At 45.5% G+C, this 24332-nt stretch overlaps 1 long non-coding RNA gene across 1 annotated transcript in view; it reads left to right on the forward strand.

Moving 5' to 3' along the window:
* Positions 1-2378: 2378 nt before the first annotated feature.
* The window catches only part of LOC116870738, a 44981-nt gene continuing 23027 nt past the window's right edge, over positions 2379-24332 (forward strand). The window contains exons 1-2 of the long non-coding RNA XR_004383282.1: positions 2379-2478; positions 17873-18080. This is a non-coding gene — a long non-coding RNA (uncharacterized LOC116870738). The remainder of the gene's footprint in view (positions 2479-17872; positions 18081-24332) is intronic.

Raw genomic sequence — 24332 nt, forward strand, 5'->3', positions numbered from 1 at the left:
CCTTTCTCCAACCCCGCCCAGATCTTTGGGGGCCAGGGTTTGGGGAGGTCGTGCTTTCAGAAAAACTATTCGCATCGATCGGGTTGCGCTTTACCTGCTTCAGTCCACAGCAGTAACGAAGCTGGAGACCCAAGGGCAGAGGGAAGCGGAGGGGACGCTTTCGGGGAGACTCGGACGCTCTCCCTCGGGATCTGGGGGGCCCAGGGAGTGGAATGTTCGCAATTTACATCCCTCCTTCTTTGGCTCAGATTAGCAGGTCTTTCCCAGTCCCTGAAATACAAAGGCAGGCTCGGGGCCGCAACCGAGGGGGAGCGGGGTGGGGTGAGGGTGTGAGTGCGAGGGGACGCCTCTGCACGCGGGGGCGCAGTGGGCAAAGTTACGCGGAGCCGCCGGGCACCGCGACGCTCCCGAGCGTCTGCAGGGTTTCAGGCGCCGCCGGTCGCGCGCGGGGAGTCCCTTCAGGCTGTGCGGCCGCCCGCTGCCTTCGCGGCCCCCGCCGCCGCCCCCGCGGCCCGGTCCCTCCCGGTGTGCCTTGTGTACCTCCGCCCGCGTGTCGGGGGACGCGTGTGTGTGCCGAGCCTCTCCCTGACGGCGCCTCCGGCCGCCGAAACCCGTGAGGAACACGCCTGCGTGGGTTGGAAAAGTTTCGGGTTGGGAGGGAAGCCTGGGAGTCGCCTCTCCTGGGCCCCGGCGGGAGCGGGGCTGCCCGGCCGGCGGCTTCCTCCCGGTCTCCTCCTCCCTCCCGGCCCTTCCTTCCTCGCCGCGGCCCCGCGCGAGGTGTCGCGGCCTCTCGGCCCGGAGTCCGCGAGCGCGAGATGCTGCGGCGGCGGCCGGCCGCTCCGAGCAGAGGGCACGCCCCTCCGGCCGGCTCGGGCCCTCGGGGGTCCCGCTCGCCCCGCCGGGGCCCCGCGGCCCTCGCCTCCTCCGGGGCCGCCGCGGGGCCGGAGCCCTGCTCGGCGGGCCCGCGCTGGGCGCACGCCGGGCGCAGAGGGCAGCCACCTGCTCCCCGCGCCGCGCGGGGCAGGAACCGTCGGACGCAGCCGGGCCGGAGCTGCCCCGCGGCCCAACCCCCGCCCCTCCCGCCGCCCGCCTGTTGCTGCGGGGGCCGTTCCGGCGGCGGCGCGCCCGCACCCGGGGACGCGCTCCACCTGGGTCTGGGGGGGGGTGTCTCCGGGGACCCAAGGAGGGGTGGGGGCTTTTGAAGGGATGGAAACCTCCCCTCCTGTCCACTCCCTTTCTTTTGTCAATTCATCTAAGGATATCTGGCCGTTACTCCAGCTTTTTTCTTTGGTCTTTCGACTCCAGGGTGTGAATTCCCAGGAGGTGCTTGATTTTTGGTGGGTTTGGGGGATTTGGGGTGATAAGATTTAAGTTATCCTTCCTGTCCATCTTACTGGGCCTCTAGGCAGGAGCGGGTAGAGATAGATAGGTGTAGGCCAGGCACAGAGAAGGAAGCTCCCAGTTTGGATTTATTTGAGGGAAGAGAGAGAAACTCTGGAAAGTTGCATTTTGTTTAAATTAGAGCAAGACAAAGTTGAAAGCCAGATTTCTCTAATTTTTCTGGTGATATTTCTTTTATGAAGTATCTAAGTGTCTGTTTGTCATCATTTTAAGATCAAAAGGAAAATCCATATGCTGCAGAGTTTTTCAAAATTGCTATTTAAATATGTTTTAAATGTTTTATCCAACGTAGAGATGGCTGCTCAGAGGCAAGACCGGTGACAGGGATAGCGGGTTGGTTTGATGTGGAGCAGCGGTTCCCAAGAGTGGAAAGTAATCAAGTATCACCAAGGGAGCTTTTCAAAAAACAAAGATTTCTGGGCCCATCCGGGCTAGGCAATCAGTGGGAGGACCTGGGCATCTGGGGGGTCATGCTGTGTTTCCAATTACTGCTCAGTTACTGATTCTGCAACCTTAGGTGTGTTACTTAATCTATCTGAGCCTCAGTTCTTTTCATCTGTTAAGTGGGGATAATATCCAGCTTACAGAGTTATAGAGAGTAAAATTGTTCAGCATATGACTGGTGCTAAGGGAACCTATTTTCTCTACAAGTGTGTGCTCTGCACACGCGCACTGATCTCACTGATCTATTCTCCTTTTATACAGGACTCCCCCCCCCCCCCAATATTTTGATGAAGCTAACTGGAGGGTCATTTGATAGGTACACATAGGCACATTTTAGCATATGCTTAGCTGCAACTTTGAGCCATTTCTGTGCACACCTCTCACCTTTTAGGGCATAAACAGTAGAATTAGTGCATGTTTGGAAGCTAGGCTCTCTGCTCTTGGACTTAGACCTGTCCATCCTGGCAGACGGGAATCATTCAGTGATCTGAAGTCTGCTCCTCTCACCTTCCCTGCTTTATAGATAGCAGATGTTTCCTACGGAAGCTGCCCATCAGACCAATGAAACCACAAGACAAAAAGTTCTCTTCAAGAAGGGAACAACAAGAAGGAAAAAAAGGTCAACAATCCTAGGTAAAAAAAAAAAAAGACAAATGTGTATCATCTATGGTGTGTTTTTACATGTCTGATGAACAATTCCCCCAAATCTGTGTAAGGTAAACTACAACCCTTCCTGAAATTATTTTCAAACCAATGAACACAAGCACACCCCAACATCCTTACGAGGGGGCCCAGCCAAAGATTGCTGCAATAAGGCAAAGAAAGATAGGCAGGAAGATGTCAGCCCAGGCTGTGTTTCTGCAGTCGTGTGAGAGGAAGAAAGCCAGAGAAGGGGAATGAGGTGAATGAGCAGAGAAACATCAAGAAGGGTGACAGTTTTAGAACTGGAGAAGGCTGTGAGTAGCTAATTATACATCCCCAAAAAGGTATTTGCTGGTACCCTCCTCCAAAAGCTTGAGATAAGTAATCAGGGTGTTTCCTGGGCCGGGATAAGGGACAGATGGCCAGCTTGGGGCATCTGTGGGCCCAGTCCCTAGTGAATGACCCCAGGGGTTGGGAGGATGCACTCTCTAAAAGACAGGGAGTTCAAGCATCACCCCTAGATGCCTGTCTTCCTAAGGTTTGTGGATATCTCTGGGCAAATGTGGAAGATTCGTGCTCTCTAGACCTCAGGGAAATGGCTGTGACTCTAGGGGACAGAACAAAGAACCTCAAGACAAACACAGAGAAACACATCTGGGGCCAAGCTGCAGGGAGGCAGGTGACACTGACTTCTTACTCCCTGGGTAGAAGGAGTCCTTTGGCCTGCACTTGAGATTCTGGTGGAGAGGTGGGGGGAGGAGGGGGCAAGGGGCAGAGGCTGAGGGGGTATATGTGGGGTGATGGTCAGAGTTTGGAAGGGTGGGTGGGAGAAAGTGAGGGTGGGAGGGGGGTGGTCGGGGGTGAGGAGAGAAGGTAGGTGTATGCACTGCAGAGCCCAAGTTGGAGAGGTCCTGGGGTTCAAGAGAGTGGAGTTAAGGGGAGAGAGCAGCCCGTGGAGGGGGGTGCCTGAGACTGGAAAGAGGTAAGGAGCACCAGTTCCCCTGCAAGGCAGCTCACTGAGGCCTGAATGGTGCATGGAAGTGTGTCTGGAGGGCTGAAGGGAGGCAGCAGAAGAGGTCTGGAGGCCAAGTGTGACCTTTGCTCAAGGGAGGATGAAAGGTACAGCGACTAGGCTTCCTCAGGTCCTCACTAGTCCACTGAGACTTAAGAACCCCCTGGCTGGCTTGCCAGGGAAGCCCTGGGACCCACTTCAAGGCTGACTCAGGCCGGGTACTGCACCCTGGGGCCTCCCTCTGGGGGTGTGGCAGCTGGCAGGTGCACAGTGGGGGGCACCCTGCTCCCTTTTCCCTCTGTAGGTACAGCCCTTTGCCCCCAGCAGGGCCTCCCTTCCTGGGCCTCCATTCCTACTATAGGCCTAGTATTGCTCCCCCACCCCAGGTTCCCCTGGGCCTTCTCCTCCCCCGCCCCAGATAAAGCACTCTCATCTCTGCATCTCCTCCTCCGTGCTAATCTGGTGGTGGTGCCTGGGGGAGCGCACAGAGGGCAGGAGGGGGTGCATAACCCAAAGTGGACTCCGAGAAAATGGAATAGCACAATTCAACAGACAGCTGATGTTCACAACGCCGTGCTAAGGACGGCAGTTGGTGACCCCGTCCGTTGAGGGAGCAGAGTTTGGGGTTTGGGGTGTTAATCAACATGGGTGGATAGTTCTATGTTTGAATTAGTTCGGTTTCTGAAATTTAGGAGCACGACTCCAGAAGATTCTGGATGAGGGGCAAAAGTGTCCACACCTCCTCCTCTCTGTATCCCATGGTGTTTGAGTGAGAATTCAGAAAGAGGCAAATAGACGTAGTAATAATCAATGATGGATAATTCAGCATTTCTAGAGCACTTCCAGTGTTATAACTGGGCCAGAGTCTCTACACCATACTGCCATTTTTAAATTCTAAAATCCCGTCGGTGGTGAGACACACTCTCAATTTAAAGATGGCCTTTGAGAGAAAAAATAAAACACGATGACCTGAAATGTACCAGGGATTGTAAGACACACTGATTTCAGGAACATAATACAGTAAGAAAAAGTGAAACTTAGAAGGGAAGAAACAAAGTATATTAAGTGTAGTTCTCTCAAGGGCCCTGCTAAGAATTATCCCCACTGTACGGATGAATAGACTGAGGCTGGGGAAGTTTTCACCACTTGCTCAAGGCCACAAAGTCGGCAATTTGCAGTCAGAAGTAGCACCCAGGTTTGCCTGCGGTCAGAGCTGGAACAGTTTCTCCCAGGGCACATAACCTCGGCAAGACTGGGCTTTGTCAGCTTTTTCTAGCCCCAGTTCCACATCTCAACCCTTTTACCATCAACGCCCCCTCCCCCACCCTCTAAGCTATGGAGATTTCCATGAGGAGCAAGTAATTCATTGGGGAGAAAAGGTACAAAATAGTCAAATGACATTCTTCAGATTCAAATAGAGTCTTTAAAAGGGTAAAAACCATGCATGCCAGGTTTTGCCTTGCACTGCAGGAAGTCGATGAATTCAAGGATCCCTGTATTGCTGAAAATAGAATTGTAAAAAATAAAAGGGGTGGGGGGAGAAAGTGAACGAAACTAATCCTATTAAACGTGGTAGCATGTTTTTGTGGCACGCAGGGAGAGATTAAGCACAGGAAAGGGGATAAGTACTGCTTCAGTTTCACTAAACTAATGTGACAACTTGTCATTGGAAATCTTTGCAGCTTGTTAGTAGATGACTAGCTGATTCAGAAGTGTTTTCTATCATTCCCTTTGTGTCTCCCGTGAGGTTTTTTTTTTTTTTTTAATTTTCTTTCTTTTCCTGTTTCTTTCTTACCCACGCTGCTCTATTTTGCTTTTTAATCCTTCGTGTCTCCTTCAAGTCAAAACATTTAGCTTGCTCTAATCAAGATTTGGTTTTGAAGATGCCCTTTGACCTCCAGGGGCCCAGAGAAGCCCCTGAGGGGACTGCCCTCCATCCCCAGCCCAGGGTAGGTCAGTCTTGTGGGTGGAAAATGCAGGCTTCCGGGGCAACACTCTCATTTCGAAGATTTTATTTTTCAACCGTCCTCCCCCTCTCCACTTTCTCCTTTAGTTCTTGTTTTAACCTTTTATCCTCTCTCGTTTGCCTTTCATTTCCAGGCTTCTGATTTTTTCTTTCTTTTTCTTTCCTTTTCTCTGCTCTTTGCTAACTTTCTTCCCTCACCTGCTTGCTTTCTCCATCTGCTCTTTTATCCCTTTCTTAGGATTTCTTTTCCCTTTTCAACACACCCCAATAACTCTCTTATTCGAGAGATCGAATCAAACAGATAAGACTGTAGGGTTCATAGAGGAAAGTTGTGAATCCTTCACCGTGGTTTCCACATCGAAGTAACTGCTGCTCGAGGGGGCAGTGTCCTGGGGATGAGGGTATCCAGGGCCCATCCCAGATGGGGAACAAAAGGCTGATCTCAATCGAAAGGAAGCAAGAATTTTAGGCTCGGTCACTGCCTTTCCAAAGCAGGTGTTTAGCATGTTTGGAAATGCGGCTGACCCGCCCTCTCTCTCTTGCTTTGGCATGGCTCTTTCCCACCTTCCTCCTCCCTCCCCCGCTCCAACTTTCCCCACTGGCTTACCACCAGAGGCGAGATGTTGAGTCAATGGAAAAACAACATTCGCCAACATTAAAGGGAGACTGTTTGGAAAAGGAAGGCCCTGCTGAGGTGCAGAGGAAGTCTGTGCATTAACACGGGCCACCTCTTATCTGGGGCAGCTGGGCCTGAGCTGCCTGGGCTGATCCCTGGGCTTTGCCAAGAGGCCTTCAGCAGAGAGGACAGGCCGCCTTGCAGGCTGGGGGGCTGATCCTCATCCAGGACCCGAGCATCCCAGCATTTTAGAGACAAAAAGGCCTTGCTTTTCTCCCAGAGGCTTCATGGGGAAACCTGCCCCAATAAGCAAAGTCTTGCAAAAAATAATAATAATAATAAAATAAAAGGCAGCAGTTCTCGGGGTTTTGGTCCCTGGACTTAGACCCAGGCCCTCTCGTTTCCAGTCCTTTCCAAGACTCCCAAGCACTGTAAGGACTGGCCATTCTGATCTGAATGTGATTTATGGGGAAAAACAAGCTAAAGTGACCCAAAGGAGAATTAAGAAAGAAACAACAACAAACATACAAAAACACGTGGGTAAGTGGGTAAGGGCGCACTGGCTCTAAATTGCTTACCGTTAAGTCTTGAGCCAGGTCCCGATGGAAAGATAAGGGCAATCCTTAATCAGTCAATAATTAACCGAAGCTCCATTAATGGTCCAGTCAACCAAATCCTGCTGACACCTTCAGAACCCTGTTTCAGTGGGAGGGTTAGGTGGAAGCTTTTGACAGACCCTGCTCATGGATCACACCAAGAGGGGTAAAGTTATGCCTGGACCTGCCGGAGAAATCTTTTGGTTAATTTCTGAAGATTTCACTTTTCACTCCCCCCATCTCTCCACCAGGATCTCAAGCACAGGCCACAGTGCTCCTTCTGTGTTGTGCATAAAACAGTCTGGAGATCCATTCTGGTTCCAGGTCAATTTGAAGCAAATCCCAGATGTGATCTGCTCGTGGCTACCCCAGTTTTCCTAGAGGACCATATCTTTTCTTCCCTGCTTTGCTCATCATAGTAATTTGCTCATTTTTGTAGTTTATTCCCAGTGTCTGTAGGTATTTCTATTCTTAGTTTCTCAATGTCCACATCTCTTCAATTTGTGATAAAAGCAGAAATGCTTCTGAAGTGATCAGCAACCAGATAGCCCTACCAAAGCATGAAAATAATTTTTGAGTTTTAAATAAGTAGACGATGAAAAGACTAATAAATATCGATTTTTGTCTTTCTGGTAGATCATGTTCTTTTCACTTCCGACAGACACAGATTTTAGGAGAGGCTTAAGTCGTAAATGTTTTTTTTTTTTTTTTTTATTTTTTATTTTTTTTTTTACTCTTAAAAAAAAAGAAAAGAAAGGGAGGAAAGGGGGGGGGGGGGGGGGGGGGGGGGTGCGGGTGGACGCAGGGTCCCTGCTGAGCAGAAAGCCTGATCATGACCTGAGCTGAAAGCAGAGGCCTTAACCCACTGAACCACCCAGGCACCCCCGTAAATGGTTTTTAGTTTCATTTTTTTGTTTTTGCTTTGCTTTGTTCTATACAACATCTAGTGTGTTATGATACACTTTTAGTTACACTATTAGATGAGAAAAAATCAGTGTATTAAGTGTGGTTTGAATTTTTCCTTAAGTTAAACTGTATGTCATGACTGGGTGCCAGTCCTTGAAGTTTTCTCCTAATTTTGTCTATTCAAGCTATTTAAGAAATCTGTTCTTTTAAACACGGTGGGGGCGGGGGGGAATGGGGTATAAGAATGTGGCTTGATAATGAATCCATCTCCATCCCAAAAATAACAAAAACTGAATGTTTGGCTACTAAGGTATCAGTGATGTTATTCCTACATTGTCAAAGATGGTTCATCCATTTACACTTCTTTTGGTTCCCCGGCTTAGCCTCTGTCATCACCAACACATCATTCTCCTCTCCTAATAGAACTCAGTAGTCTGGGTGCTCAATTAATCGTTGGCTGCTTGGGGGAGTTGCCAATGAGTGGAAATTCTGCCAATGATCTGTGACACCCTTTTCAACAAACATTAATTGAATGACATTTCTTTTTTCCCCAAACCATCCATCTGTCCTTTCTTATGCAACTTCTGAGTTTCAAAAGGGTAGAAGGCAAGCTTTCTTTTGGTCACACATTTGGCCCAAGAGGGCAATCTATGAATTTAAAAAAATGTAAGCAAACTACAGCCTTATAAATAAGTTTATGAGATTCATCTTTTTTTTTTTTTAAGATTTTATTTATTTATTTGACAGACAGAGATCACAAGTAGGCAGAGAGACAGGCAGAGAGAGAAAGGGAAGCAGGCTTCCCGTTGAGCAGAGAGCCCAATGTGGGGCTTGATCCCAGGACCCTGAGATCATGACCTGAGCTGAAGACAGAAGCTTAACCCCCTGAGCCACCCAGGCACCCCCAAGATTCATCATCTTGAAGCAACATGTTAAATATAAAACCAGTTAGACTCAGCCTTCTTTTCTGTTTGCCTATTAAAATTTCTTGCTCCCATGAAGGCAGTTAGTAAATGGCTAGATTCAATGTTGCTGTGATCATTTGGGGGTACAAGTGGGAATGGGAAAGGTAAGAAGAAAAACAGATTTTTTTTTTTCAAAACTAGTCACTAAATTTGTAGGTAAACAAATCTAGGACCCAGTTTTCTTGGGGTTTCTGTTAACTTTTGATTGTTTTATAATATGGTAAAGTATTATCTTGCCTGTAAGAATGCTGTTAAGTGAAGCAGGGAACATAAATCAAGTTGCTGTGTGGTCATGTTGCTTGGATATTAAAATGAGATTTTAAAGAATGAAACTGGAGTCTATTTTTCAACAGGTGGAAAGGCATTTATAATTACACTAATAATTTTTGAGTATCATATTAATGAAGATAGGGAGACATAGACCTTGACATCGGCATGTTGAGTTACATTCACTGTGAAAAAAAAATGTTGTTTACCCCTCGAGAATTTCTTAAGAAAAAGAAAAATCAATCTCCATCAATGAGCAATATTTTTCTCCCCAAGGGATATTGATTTGAACATTGACTTCACAATGGGTGAGTTATTTCCCTCAGACCCCCTATTATGAATTGTTCGGTGACATGTCTTTTATGAGCTAATAAACATGTTGTTTCTAGTGTAGCAATCTCGTCGCAGAGATTCCAACTTCTGAGTTGTGATTGGTTGGGAATAGTTCAGCTTTTGTATGTGAAGTATTTCTACAGTGTATATTCCAAGTTTAAAAAGCAATATCTCTCCTCTTCCTTTTTAAATGAAATACAGCTCTTTCTATACTTCTGAGGGAAAAATCAGGGGGCAGTGAATAATTCCCTTTGCCATTTGCTCCTCCACCACGCGTCCTCTCAGCTTGCGCGTGGACCCATGACTCATGCGTAGTCATACACATGTCTTCATGATTCCCTTTTCTCTCTTTATGTCATGGCACAATATTGGCATCTCTAATTTTGAAAATAAATCAGATTTTCAATTTACCAGAGAAACCAGTATATAAAGGACCACTGTGGTGGGTGGAAGCAGAGGAAAGGATAGGTGGTGTTGAATTTTTGTCAACATGAATGCTCATTCTTCAATTTATCTGTTAGGATGTGTGTATAATGTATTTTCTTAATGAGCTTCTTAAAGGGCGAACTTAGAATTTATATGAGATCGCCTTTGGGTTTATTCATTCATCCATTTATTCTTGAACAAATATTAATTTACCGCCACATCCTGTGCCAAACACCGTGCTCAGCATTGATGATAATGATACGTCAGACCCATCTGAGGCAGTCACAGGGTGGCTGGGAAGACATTAGGTCAGAGAGTTATGAATACACGTTGACACGAAACACTTTAGGAGCCCCGAGGCTTAGCTTCAGGGAAGCTGGGAGTATCAAGGAAGCCTTCAGGGAGAAGGTGAGCATAAGCCCAGTTAATTAATCAGACCACGGGCTGAGGAGAGGAACAGAAGTGCGTTCCCTGTTGCATGCACCGTGAGAGAAATCTTAAGCAAGTCGCCATACCTCTCTCAGCCTTAGTTTCATTGTCTGCCAACTGGGCGTAATAATACTTGCCTTATGAGATTGTTGTGGAGATTAAATGAGAATGCGTGAAAAGCTTCAACACTGTGCACAAAGTAGGCACTCCATAAACGTTTGCGGCAGAGCTATAAGGAAATGATGTCACAACGCACTCTAATATTAATCCAACAAATATTTATTGGGCACCAATTGGGTGTGTCACGTCCTGGCGCTGGGTCCCAGGTGAGACACCATGATGGTGGAGGGAGGGATGGGATGGCAGGCAGCGCGTGCGTGTCACTGAGGAGACACACTGCTTCTGTACTTTGCGACCTGGACGTGGGCTCTTGCTGCGGGGTTCAGAGGCCCCAGGGGAGGCCTGGAGGAGGAAGAGGAGCCAGCCTTTGTCCTGCCAGACTAGGAAGGGCCAGATGTGGCTGTGGTGGCCTCAACACAGGCAAAGGACAGGCAGACTTGCTCTTGTGTGATTCCTTAGTTTCCTTTAGTTTTCTTGGGTGCTCACTGGCTTTCTGTAGCTATATTACAGTCCCTTAAAAGCCAAAACAAACCAAATCAAGACCCCCATCTGTTAGCTGTGGCCTGTTATAATGTGGCACCTCTGGTATACGCCCAGTAGACATGACTAGGTCTTCATACTTCCCTCTTCTAAGCATGCTGAAAATTCCAGTTGTTTCTTATGCCCAGTCAGTTTCAGAGGGCTCAGATTTAAATGCTTGCTTTTGTGCTTATTAAAGAGATTCATGAATTGGGAATTGTGATCATGTCACTGCCTAAAACTCTTCGCACTGCTCTTAGGATAAAGTCCAAAATCCTGAATGTGCCTGACAAGACTTTGCATAATCTGGCTCCTGTCCTGGGCTCCCGCCTCAACTCCTGGAACTGCCCGTCCTCTTCGCGTCTCCGCGTCCCTGGCCTTACTCCTGCTACTTCCCTGCCGGCCCGCGCCCTTGTACAGGCGGCTGCCCATGCGCGTGCGCACAAGGTCTCCCCAACCCTTCCTCTGGACGGACTCCCCACCTTAGGGGCCCACTTCAAAGTATTTGCTCAGGAAGGGCCTCCCTCATTTCCTAGGTTAGACACTTGAATGATACAGGCTCATATCAGCTAGAGTTTTCTTTTATTCTACTCACCATAATTGCAATAAGTTATTACAATGTAAGCTTAATTCATGCAACAAATATTCTTTGAGCCCTTGATGGGGCCTCGATGTCGGGAATGCCACACAGAAAGACAGAGTCTCTGTCCGTGGAGCTCGTGAGCGAGGCAGTGAGTGAGAGGTGCCTACAGACGGGGTATGGTGTCAGGCTGTGATGAAAACTCTGGAAAATAGTTAAGCTGAAGGTAAGTTGGGAAGGATAAGAGGGCAAGCTTCTGGCTGTCCTGTTCGGTGCAGAATTCCCAATGCCCAACACAATGCCCGGCATCTAGAAAGTACCTGACAAAGAATTGCTGAATGAAAATCAGGTTGGTTCCAGTAGACCGGAAGGAGTGAAGGGCTGAAGAAGGCTAATAGAGCCATGCTTGCTTCTCTCCAAGTTCCCTGACTGTGTCTGGGACGATGTCTTCTTACGTGTTCACCCTGCTTTTGTTAGGAATCCACGTCAAACCTAACTCCCTGTGGAAGTGGACTATAATCACACCTTTGGGGTGGTAACATTGCACATGTTCTTTCTTAATTGCCACGGGCAAAATAGCAACTGGTTGGTGAATGAAATGTTTATGCTTTGAAGAATTGATGTTCTAATCGGTTTCTATTTATGCCAATGATCAACTATTTCTCAGTGAGGAGGAGGGTGATTTTTTTTCTGTGATCTCTGTGCGTCTAAGTGACTAATGAAGTCAATCTGGGCTTGGCAGATTTTGCCACAACTTGGACAGACGTGGCACTCATGATGGTGTGTTACTTCTCAGCTTGCTGGTTCCCTTGTTCCCATTGCAATGATCTCATTTTTGGCATTTTCCTTTCACAGCGTTATCTTCCCATTTTGCACGATGCTGCCGTGGGGCTCAGGCTTAAGGCACGGTCTGCCTCTTTTCTTTCAACCAACCCTGTCTTAAAGACTATTCTGAAGACCAAACCTATTCCCTTAGCTTTATTTTGTTTTAATTTGGGTGGAATGGGGGAGGTGGGGAATTCATGCTCTCACAGTTTTTTTTCTCTACTTTGGAAAGAACTGGACCTTGGGGCCCAGTGTGACTTGAGAGTCAGACTAATTGGGCCCATTCTCTTGTCTTGGTTTAAAAAAAAAAAGATAGCACAGCAGAAAGGAAGTGCATGATCGGGATGGTTCCCGTTCTCTTCTGTGGACCCTAGCACACCTTTGCTATGGTGCGGTCACCTGGCTCCACTTCTCCCATAAAGCAGTGTCTTTCCCTGCCCCGGGGCCCTTTTTGGTTCTGCACCTTTATATATAGGAGCCCATTGCTTTGTTTGTATCACTCTTTTGGCAGAAAAAAACCCAAAGTCCATTCTCTAAGTTCATTTTGGGTCCAGTCCCCACTGTTTTCATTGGTCCCACCCCTTTCTCTCTGTGTATCACATTGTTTATCTCCACAACCAGATCCCAGACTCCCCAACAGAGAATCACATAGTTTGTATCTACCATTAACTAGCTCCCCAACCACCCCGTGCTCTAACCAGAGGTCTTCCGGTAGTTACTGGTCAGGGCTTTGAGCGGGGAGAAAGACTGGAAAGAAAAGACTCTATTTCCAGCTTCGCACTGTTTCCTTTAAGCTTACCAGTTTGTAATTATATATTTACTTATCTTTCTACGTATTGACTGCGCTCCCTTCCCTCAAGCGCTAAAGGCTAGAAAACGTGTCTGCTTTGTTGACCAAGATATGCCTGATGCTGGCCAGAGCAAACATGTGTAATGAATCTCTGTGGAGGCCAGGAGTGAATATAGGGGAGAGGAGCTTATTCAGGGCGGATTTTCACTTACCCTAAAGAAGTGAAATGAAAGCAAACTTTGGTGGTTTTGTTGAACTGTGGGCAAATTGGTATGGACGGAGAAATTCAACGAACTGTATTCAACAATTTTTGTTCCTGGGCTAGAATCATGAGACTAAGACCCGGAATTCTTGGTCCCACCTCTTTTGGGGCATTAAAAACCAAAACCAAAAACAAAAACACCAAGCCCAAACCTTGGCATATTACACCACCCAGATTTTTTTCTTTGTCTCAAAGAAGGCTCAGCTGAACGGCAGATTCCTGACCTAGCGCAACAATCACAAACTCCGAAAACCTCAGCTGCCCCAGATGATGTCACAAAACCCTTAAGAATGCTCACTGCTGAGTTGGGCACAGGTCCAGCAAACACAATTCTTCCTGCCAGTTATTCAGGGTCTTTGACAGATTAGGTGGTCTTTTTTCTTCTGCTGCTGCTTCTTTTTTTTTTTTTTTTTTTTTTTCCTCCAACCTCTTAAAAGGCGGTTCAGTTTACCTCTAAGCAAGACATTAGCTCTGGCTGCCCCAAATAACATTTTAATTGAAGTTTCAGTCCAAACAAATGCCCAGCCTCTTTATTAACCCCAACAGTGTAATTTTTCAACCTAAGACTGATTCAGGGGGAAACTGTCTCACTTAAACGGCTACGCACTGGGACATGGCATTTTCCCTCAACCAGTCTCTTTTCTGACCTTGATTTGAACCTTAATCTCTTCTAACGATGTTTTCTTTATTAGCTGCTCACAGCCGTGGCCCAAGACTAATTTTCCTGTTTTTAGACTCTCAGTTTACAGAGGTATTTCACTCCCCTTTTTGCCCCCAAAAGTCACCAAGATTTCATGGACCTCTTTGGGAAAGGGAAGGGAATACCTATTTTGCACATTTGTTGTCTTTTTTTTTTTTTTTTTTAGTAATTTAAATAGCTGCTTTGCAAAAATATTCTGTAGAATTTTAGACTGTATTTTTGAGGTACTTTGTACATTTAGGTACAAAGAAATCATACTCTGAATTGTCAGAAAAACCTGAAAAAAAAAAACCTTTTAAATGATTACAGAAGATTTTTCGTCAATAGCCTGGTCCACACTTATGAAGTGAAAACTAAGGCTATTATCTGAGTAATTCAGGCAAAACCAATATGTTTTTATTAGAGACCTCTAATCTTTTGGGGGAGATCTGAATTATCCAGATAATTGCTGCAATTCCTTTCTTCATTTTTATGCTTAAACATAATCAATGAGTACTGACAGAAAAAAATCATTTTCCTTCATTACACCTTCCCATTATTTGATATTGGTAAAATGATCTGAATTAAAAAGAAAAAAAGCGCACCCTTTTCAATAACAATGAAAAAAAAGTGTTTCTCTATTTGGAGTATACCTTAATATAGCAGAACTATGTAGGTAGAAAAACAGTGCTTATGATCATGTGCTCAATTAGATTTATTATAGGTTTTTGTACTTTTTGGCATTAGCGTGAAAGCATATTGGTTATTATTTTTTATAACCTAATTGGAGGCTTTGTATCCAGTTATCCCTCCGTTCTCAGCTTAATACAATAGTTTGTTGATTGCAAAAATTACATTCTGTGACTTTAAAGTCCTAGAACTAGGATTGCCATTGAAAGTTGGGGATTCAGCCTGGTGTTCGGAGGGCAGCGACCATGTGCCCTCTGGGTGAGAGGAGGTAGGCAGCTGGGAACAATAGTCCGTCCCCCGCGGTGTTCAGTGGCATTAGCAGTGTGTTGGCACGATAAACTTTGCCTTCATTTCGCTGGCTCAAACAATTAGTGGGATTGAATCAGAGTTCTACTAGATCATAGTTTATTATATGTTATTAAATTCCATTATTTAAGAAGTTGCTGCTATGATTATAAAACTTCCCAACATATCCTGCAAAGCCCTCATCTCCATTCCTGGTGCATTTCCTTTTACATTTATCTTTGGCTTCTCTGATGGACAAGTTTTTTTTTTTTTTTTTTTTTTTTTTTTTGCTTTCCCCTTTGTACTTATTTAAAGAGCTAAGAGCTAATTTGAAAATACATCTACGAAAGGACAACAAAAATGAGATGTGAAAAAAAAAACTGGATGAAGATTCTTAATTAGTCCATTATTTGACACGCACGATTTAACATGGTATGCTTAGCATTGTGCATTCCCCAAAAGAACAAGGCTCTTTTTTTTTTTTATCCCAAACTTTAACTCCCTCTCATTCATTATATCCCTTCTTGTCACTTTCCATTAGCTGATCATGACATCCTTTGCTGGAAGGGCGAGCAAGCAGATTACTTCCAAACTGGTGTAAGTGACACTCAAAAGACTGGCCTAAAGGGGGTTCTGTGGTGGCAACCAGCTCCTCAGCCCCTGGAGTTGGAGAATGTCATTTCAATAATATATTGGAGTCCATTGTCACATCATTTCTGTAGCAACTTGGCAACGTCCCAGAAGTGGCAGGAGCGGGTCTTCTACCGTGAGGGAATCTGATGTTATCACCGTCGCTGATGAAAATAATAATATGCTGGAATAATATAGTAATTTAATTATTAATAATAATTGAATATTATTAATATTATTAATAGTGTGGTATGAGAATAAATAATAATAATTATTATTTTTGTAATATATTGAGCCAATCCAGTCCTTCTAACTAGCATCTTGCATTTTACAGATGAGGAAACTGAGGACCAAAGTGGTTAAATAAATTGTCCATGGTCACACAGCTGATAAGTAGCAGAGCTAGGGTTTTAAGTGAGTTCTGGCAGACTCCCCACCATGCCTCTTTCTGTTAAAGCAGGTTATGCGTAACACACCAGCTTTTAGGAGACTTCACTGTGTCTCCTTAATTTTGTTGCAACTAAAAAGTAACCTGTCACTGGGCCCTTCTGAGTCAGGGTCGGGGATGACCCTGACTCAGTGGGGGGGGACCAAACACACGTGATCGAATGGTACTAAGGAAAGAGGGGCAGAATCTGATCAGGTTAGCCCGGGAGATGCAAACTGCCCCCAGCTCATCACCCCTGCCCACCCCACCCCACCCCCCGCACCCCAGTACCCCTCTCCTCCCCTCAAAGGTCCAATCTTGGGAATCACCCTTGGCCTTGGAAGGGCATCGGCCTAGAAGAGCTGAACTGTTGCCGATAAAAGGTGTATCCCGGTCACAGACAGTGATGAAATCTGATCCCAACAGCCGGGGACCGGTCCTGGCTGCCACTCAGACCCTCGCTCCAGCTTCCGGCCTCATCGGCTCCTCTGTCCCTGAGAACACAAGTTTTCTTCATTAACGAAATTTTAGCTTCTTTCCCTCACATGAGGCACGCTTTAGCTTCTTGTCCCAGTAATCTTTGAAATATTCTTATCGTAGAGAATAGAGAAATACAGAGCAGGATGTGAAGTAAACATTGCCTGTCATTTGACAACCAGGAGAAAATTCATAGTCTGGGATATGTATCTTTCCTGTTTGGGCTATACGTACAGGCTAGGCCCCCAAACGGGGTGGGGATAGGATGGACTCTGAAATCAGACCACCCATCTTTAAATGTAGAGCCTGCCACCAGCGGTGTGACCTTACTTCCCTGGATCCCAGTCTTCTCAGACGTAAAGGACCCGCCTCAGAGAGCTGCTGTGCCAGTGATCTCACGGGCGAGAAGCGGCTGCCCCATGGGAATCACGTCCTGCCTCTAGTTACCGTCTCATAAGCGCTGGTCAGTGATCTTGTCTTACCTGCCCGCCCGCTCTTTCTTTTCTTTTCTTTTCTTTTCTTTTCTTTTTAAAAAGATTTTATTTATTTATTTATTTGACAGAGATCACAAGTAGGTAGAGAGGCAGGCGGGGGTGGGGGAAAGCAGGCTCCCTGCTGAGCAGAGACCCCCCCGATGCGGGGCTCGATCCCAGGACCCTGAGATTATGACCTGAGCCCAACGCAGAGGCTCAACCCACTGAGCCACCCAGGCGCCCTTAACTGGCTCTTTCTGACCATGCTCCAGGCTCCTTAAATCCAAACCTATATTTAACTTCATCCTCAGCCATGATTCCGTCCCTTCTCAGTCCATGTGCTGTAATCTGCTTCCCCCCTACACCTCACTGGTGATTTTCCAGGTCTCAGCTCCTGCCCCGGTAACCATAACTCTTAAGTAAGCGCGGACAGCATCTTCTTTCCATGCCTGTGTGATGGACGCATTTCTGCCTGGATGCCCCGCTCACCCTGCCTGAAACCCAGGCGAAGCCTGAGCACCGCCCTCCTTGATCTCAGCCGGCTGGAAGGCCTTGAAATGAGCGCAGGTGGAGGCAAGAGCAGGAGTTTGTGGTTGTGAAGACAGCAGCAGCATCAACCCACAATTCTGGGGCCATCAGAATGTCAGTGAAAAACTAGCTTCCAGGTACATAGATTTACGCAATACCAAAGCAAGTGTATTTGTTTAAATCACTTTAAATGTAAAAGAAGAAGGTAATTATGAGTGATTTTTAAAAAAAAATATTCTCTTTGAAAGCTCTCTGTTGTCAAGGCATCCCTCCCAGTGATCTTTGTGCCTCTGAGAAGGGGTGAATATGTACGTATGTGCGTATATTTCAACTGGGGGGAGTGTGGGCTGGGGGAGCGGCCAGCCAGTGGTAGGAGTGGGGAAGAGGGAATTATATTTAATGAAACTGGGAGTTCACATGGACCTTTCAGACGTTAAAAAAAAAAAAATGTTGATTTTATATGCCAAAGTCTTGAAAGGGGCTTGACGGCTTACGGCTTTGGTGTATTTTTCCAGATGGCAGATGCCATTTTGTGTTTTGCATAAACTGACTAAATTTGCTTGCTCTTTGTACTTATTTCACAGGCAACCATTCTTTGCTTTCAATAGGACAGAAGAGCTCCTTGGCACTGGAACCCTCGTGGTCTGGTGAGGGAGGGATGAGGGATGTTCTGAGGACACACAGCCATCATCCAAAACTTCCTCCGTTCAGATGGAGGAAAGAGGTTGCACCAGAGCCTTGGATCTGCTTTGCCTGAGGGATGGTTCGGACTGCGTGAGTGAGTCACAGAAGGTGAGCTATGCTGAAGAACTTTCCAGAGCTATCTTTCCAGTCTGCCCATTCTTATCTCCATGGAGGACAAATAGGTTCTTGATGTTCTTATTTCAAGTCCTCTACATCTTGCTAATTGCTGGTTGTGTGATCCTGAAACTTAATTCCCCTGCACTTCAGTTTTGGAGAAAAAAAAAAGAATTAGGATGATGGGAATAAATAAAATTCATCTCTAAGTGTTGTTGTGAAGATTCCGTGGATTAGTTAACCCATGTAAAATATTTTTTTTTTAAGATTTTACTTATTTGAGACAAAGAGAGAGAGAGATCACAAGTGGGCAGAGAGGTAGGCAGAGAGAGAGGGGGAGGCAGGCTCCCCGCTGAGCAGAGAGCCCGATGTGGGGCTCGATCCCAGGACCCTGAAATCATGACCTGAGCTGAAGGCAGAGGCTTAACCCACTGAGCCACCCAGGCGCCCCAACCCATATAAAAGATTTAGAGCAGTGCTTGGCATGTAGCAAGTGTTCAAGAAATGTTGGTAGTTATTATTGTTATGATTAATTTCTGTGGAAATTTGCATTTTTACCCCTTATTTTCTGAGGCTTGACCTGCCCTCCTCCCATTGTCCTTATTCCAACTCTTTGGGTTCCTTTTATGGAATTAGACTAGTAGTCGAGTGGATCAGCAGTCAAACAGAATCAAGCTGAAGTTCCTGAAGGAAAAAATCAATAACAATAGCTCCTCAAGAGTGACTTCATTTCTTCAAGCCTCAGTTTCTCCATCTGTAAAATAGGGACGATAATCTTCATACCTGTTTCTGTAACATTTGTGAGAGGATTAAATATCACAGGGCTTGCACAATATCTGGCAAGGATGTAAAGCATGTTGGTATTGTTATTATTTTTGCTGCCCCAAATATAGCGCTCTTATACTCAAAAGGGCCTCGAGGAACTTGTCAGGGCTCCAGGGCTCTCGCTTCATGTCAGCTACCTCACCAGAGAAGAGAGCACACACAGAAATAGAAAGATGCTGAGAGGCCGTGACTTTCCTGGGACTCTTTGCTGCATAATGACACAGAATTGAGAGAATCGGTTCTTGCTGGACATGGATTCCAGTTAAAGTTAGAAAACTCGAATTTCTGAGCAGGCCAATCCTCACTACACTGGGGATGATTCCAAAGCACGGGAACTATTGGAATAGGAACTTTGGCCTTAGTTTTCTGTCCTAAGCACAACCCCCCCGACCTCCCACCCCCACCAAATAAAGTGTAGAGTCAGGTAGGCTGTGAGGGAGCCCTAGTGACCTAGGCTGGTCACCTTTCATGGAGGAATCTGGCATTAGCACGTCATAAATATTTAAATTTCACATTTTCAAAAAATGCTTATTTTTTGCCTTCAAACTGAAAATGGATAAAAGTTGCATCCATGAGTGAAGGAAACTCCTCTCTCATCGTGTTATCAAATAGTTGAAACCGTCTGGATCACGTTTGTCATTTTCATCCAGCAATGAAGGGTAGTCTCTATTAATAACTGAATAAAGAGAAAAAAATGAACACTTGAAAATTTCATCCCAAAGCTAGCACGGACCCTGAAAAAAAAAAATACCACCAAAGAACGTGGAACAAGGAAGTAGGAAAAGCATCACCAACCTCTCAGATAATTTTGTTTGCTCTGTTAGATCTTTCTGACTGACCCTATCTGCAGGCCTGTCACTTCCCACAGTGAGAATAAGATGGGACTTGAGTCAGGAGAAACGGTACAGGGATGACTTCCTTTCTCAATTCGGACAAGATGACAGCTCCATCTTTTTCTCCTGACCTCATGCTTAGAAATTTCTCAGAGAGTAGAATGCTGCAGATTCATTATCTTTAACAGTAAAATAAGAGGGGAAAGGAAAAGCAAACAAAAGACACAAGAGAGAAAGTACTTGTCAAAAGGGACAAGGAAGAGGAGTTAGAAGGAGCACAAAGCTATATTATGAATGTGGGGGAAAGAAAGGATACAGCAGCAAAGAAAGAAAGGGACATCACAGTTCCCCAACAGAGATGCCTAGCTGGCCAATGAAGATACGTCCTCCCTTTCTGCCCAGCTGTGGTGCTCCTGGGATGCAAATTCTCGGAGAAGACTACATTTCCCGGCCTCCCTTGCGGTGATATGGGACCAGGGGACTGGTTCCTATCAGCGGAATATGAACTGTAATGAAGAGAGATGTGTCCCTTTGGGGATCAGTTAAGACACAGGTAGCTTCTCTGTTCTCTCTCTGTCCATCTTCTGGCTAGATAATGCCTTGATGTCATCCATGCATAGAAGATGTAGAGCATGCAAGGAATGTGGATTCCCAAATCACTGCTTGGAGAAGGGCAGCCCAGAAGAAGCTGCCCAACCAGGAACATGCTCATGAGATTTTTTGTGAGTGACAGATACATATTCATTTGTTTAGTCCCTGAGCTGTTGGGGATTGTTTGTTTTCCCAGCAAGTGTTATTTACCTTGAGGAATCTAGAAATCGATACCAGAAGGGAGCTCTAGTAGTTACTTTTTCTTCTCACCTTTGCTAAAGAAAAAAAAAAAACAACAAAACACAACCCCCACCCCCCGAGTTCATTATTTCCTGATATCTTCTTCTTCTTCTATTATGGTAACCAAAGCAGCCAATAACAACCAACACACGCTATTTTTCACCTACAAGCTTAAGAGTCATGTGGTCTGACTTCCAAGTTACTAAAAGCAGCAGTTTTGCCAAGTATTTTTCCACTGCATGTAATGGCTCTCTAGCCATGCAGACCAACATATCTGCTTCTGGCAACCTGACCACAGAGTCAATGCCACACATTTTAGTGTTTTGTTACAGGACACCATATCTTGTACGAACTATTATAGGCGAGTTTAGTCAGAAAAATAGAAGCCTGTTGTGGCAGATGCAATGTAATGTCTTCACCAAATGATCTCTCTTCCTGGGGCCTTGGGAAGATCATAATGTCCTCACTCTTGCAATGTAATTGAGGCCAGAGGACCAATTCTTGGTAACGGAGTGTAAACATAAGTACGGTGCCACCTTTGGTCCAGGGAGTTAAGAGTGTGTGTATGTTTCCTGTTTCTTTCTTCTCTTCCACTGGGATCTTGAAGGAGGTGTGTTTCAGATGATATAGCTACAAGATAGAAACCACTCAGCTTATAACCTGAACAAGAAATGACCTGTATTTTGTTGTATTATTCAGGGTTTGGGGCGGAGTGGTGTTTATTACTGAAACATACCTATCACATTCGGTCAGTACTCAAAGTATTTCATCAGGGAAGAATTCACTGTAAGAGGGTAGAGGATTAGAAAACCAGAATCACCGTGAGAGTGAGGGAACAAAGGTCAAGGATGTTGTTGCTGACTTTCAGGAGATCTGAAGTGAAGGCATCAGCAGGGTGTCAGATCGCCGTGGATGATCTCCGCTGCCTGCAGCACCGATGGGGGTGAAGCCTAGGAGAATGACACAGAGCCCTGTGTCTGCTTTCTGCTAGTGCCCACACACCTGCTTGTAGCTCCTGATAGGGAAAAATGGCTTTTCCCTCCATCTTCCAGGGATTGCAAGAGCATCTCTCAGTGATAGATAGGACCAAAAACACTACTGCCCTAGGAGTCTGGGAATGTAGTTGTCAGGCTTTCAGCCCTTATGGGACAGAGGGGAGCTTAGAAGGACATAGATGGTACTTGTTGAGTTTCAACAAAAAAATGTCAGGCACAAATGCTCCTTGTCCTTGCTAGAGGAAATCCAAGTGGTCATCCCTCCATAACCCATTTTCTCTAGATTCTTGAGGGCAGATCTTAATCAATTCTCTATCCCCCAATGCTAGATAATACCAGACAGAAAACTGTTGTGAATTGATTTGGATGGCATGACAACAGAATCACTAGCAGATAAGAAAGTCCCATGTATTTAAGTTAGATTTCAAGGGTCCTGTTTGCGGAATCTGATGATTCTCTCTAACGGCTGCTCTAGCTTCTTCTCCAGCTAAGCAGTCTTCCTTTCCAGTCTGCCCAGAGTGACTGTGAAGAGCTGTTAGCTCCACAGGTGACCTTCAGCTTGAGCTCTGTGTCCTGTCCACACAGCCAAAAAGCGGAGAATTTGATAACGATCTGGTTTATTGGATCTGTAGAGAGGGCCAATAACACATTTCTCAATGTGGTTTAAAACAAACGTATATATGTATATACATACACACACCCACACATATACACGCACATTATCAAGTTGGTTGTGTAGAGTTGGTCGAAGTATTTCTATATTTTATTCATTTGGCTCTAAACATGACTTTTGTGCTTTGGCAGAGCTGGGATCTCTTTGGGAATGTGGGGTTTGTGAGTTCATGTTGGGGCAAAGTGGGGAGGATTGTGTAAGTGAGGTGGGGGTGGGGTAGACTTGGGTATTAGAAAGGACCTGTTCAGCCGTAAGAAAAGTATACTCAGGAAAGGGAGGGCCAAACCCTGGTGTGGTGTCATCTAGAAAGGCACAAAGTTAAAACCCTGTGGAAGATTAAAGACATCCTCTTGGTATTTATTTTCCTCATCAAAAAGGGGTAAGACTATTGTGCCTATGGTAAAAATAATAGTAGAATGACTCAGACTTATTTACAACCATCAAAGAAGTGAAAGATATGGATCATGTCACTAATTAATCTTTTTATCATTATAAAGTGGTGACCGTATCTAGCTGAAGTGTTGTGTGCATAATAGCACAATTATGGGGGATGTGATGATGTAAGATCTGCTAGTGCCCAGTATTTAGCGTCTCTTTTCCATTCCCACCCACCCTGATCTCTGGCTATATTTAGTTGTTTTACACAGTGTACCTGGACCGAAGTCTATTTTATAAAATTAAAAGAATAGAGAGAAGAGTTAGAGTCTTCATAGAAAATCCAGGCTCCGCAAAATCTATTTCCCTTCGTTACCCATGTTCCTTCTTGGTAAATATATTTTCTCTTACTTTGCACCTAGAATCATGGATGGAACACAATCATGAGTTTATTTTGTGTAAAGGGAAGTAGAGCATTGAGCAATCATCTAATGAATGTAGTCAAGATGGTTAGTGAATCTGGAAAATTCCACTCTCAAAAAAAATTACTTTCTCTACCCAGTAACAGATTTCCTCTTGGCCTTAATTATCCACAGAGTTGTCCAATTTTCTGATAGTCTTTACCATTGTTGACATCACCTTAATAATTTATTTAATGGATTTCATTGGGTTCATTTGGGAACCCTTTATTCTAAGTGGTTGCTTTTATAAATTATTCAATAAGCATTGAACACTATTCCAGTTATCTGTTGCTGTGTAATAAACTACTCCAAAACCTAGTGACTTAATGCAACAATTTATTATCCTCACTCTTGGTTCTTGAGGTTGATGGATTCTGCTGCACGGTTCTTACTTGGAGTCCCTCATATGGTTGCGGTCCAATGGTAGCGGAGGCTAGCTAAAAGGCTCCAGATGGTAGCTGGAGCCAGCTAAAGGGTTCCCGAGTCATATGTCTGGCATGGGGCTGGTCAGGAATCTCTTCCTCTTCACACAGTTACCTTGGGCTTCCTCAGAGCCTGTTGGCCTCTTGGTAATCAGCTTCCTCCAGCACAAGTGCTCTACAGTCCACCTGCGAGTGCCAAAGCCTCTTAAGACCTAACCTTAGGGGCGCCTGAATGGCTCAGTTGGTTAAGCCTCTGCCTTTGGCTCAGGTCATGATCTCGGGGTCTTGGGATCGAGTCCCACATTGGGCTCGCTGCTCAGCAGGGAACCTGCTTCTCCCTCTCCCTCTGCTGCTCCCCCTGCTTATGCACTCATGCTCTCTCTCAAATAAATAAATAAAAATCTTTAAAAGAAAAAAAAAAGACCTAGCCTTAGAAGTCATGCAGGTCACTTCTGTGTTTTGTTTATCAAAGTAGTCACCAGCCATCCCAGATTCCAGGAGTTGGAGAAATAGGGTCCATCCCACAGGAGGGGAATGGTTTGTGCATTCCAGGAAGGAAAGAAATGGTGGCGATCATCTTAATGACAAGCTACGGAACGTACCTACCAGGTTCCAGGTGCTGTGATAGGTACTGGGGAATCATGTGGACTACAGAGGAACAGTCTCCACCCTTGTGGAGATTAAAATCCATCTCCAATCCAGTTTGACTGGACAGGTTCCCCAATCTGCTGCTGAGCGGTAGATCTCAATACTCCATGTATGTGGCCATTAAACTGGTAAGCGCTAATATGATAATTGTGGTTTAGTCATTTTGACTTCCTCAACAGTCGA

The sequence above is a fragment of the Lontra canadensis genome, unplaced genomic scaffold (genome assembly GCF_010015895.1).
Source record: "Lontra canadensis isolate GAN:19392208 unplaced genomic scaffold, GSC_riverotter_1.0 scaffold24, whole genome shotgun sequence".
In the NCBI taxonomy this organism is placed as follows: Eukaryota; Metazoa; Chordata; class Mammalia; order Carnivora; family Mustelidae; genus Lontra; species Lontra canadensis.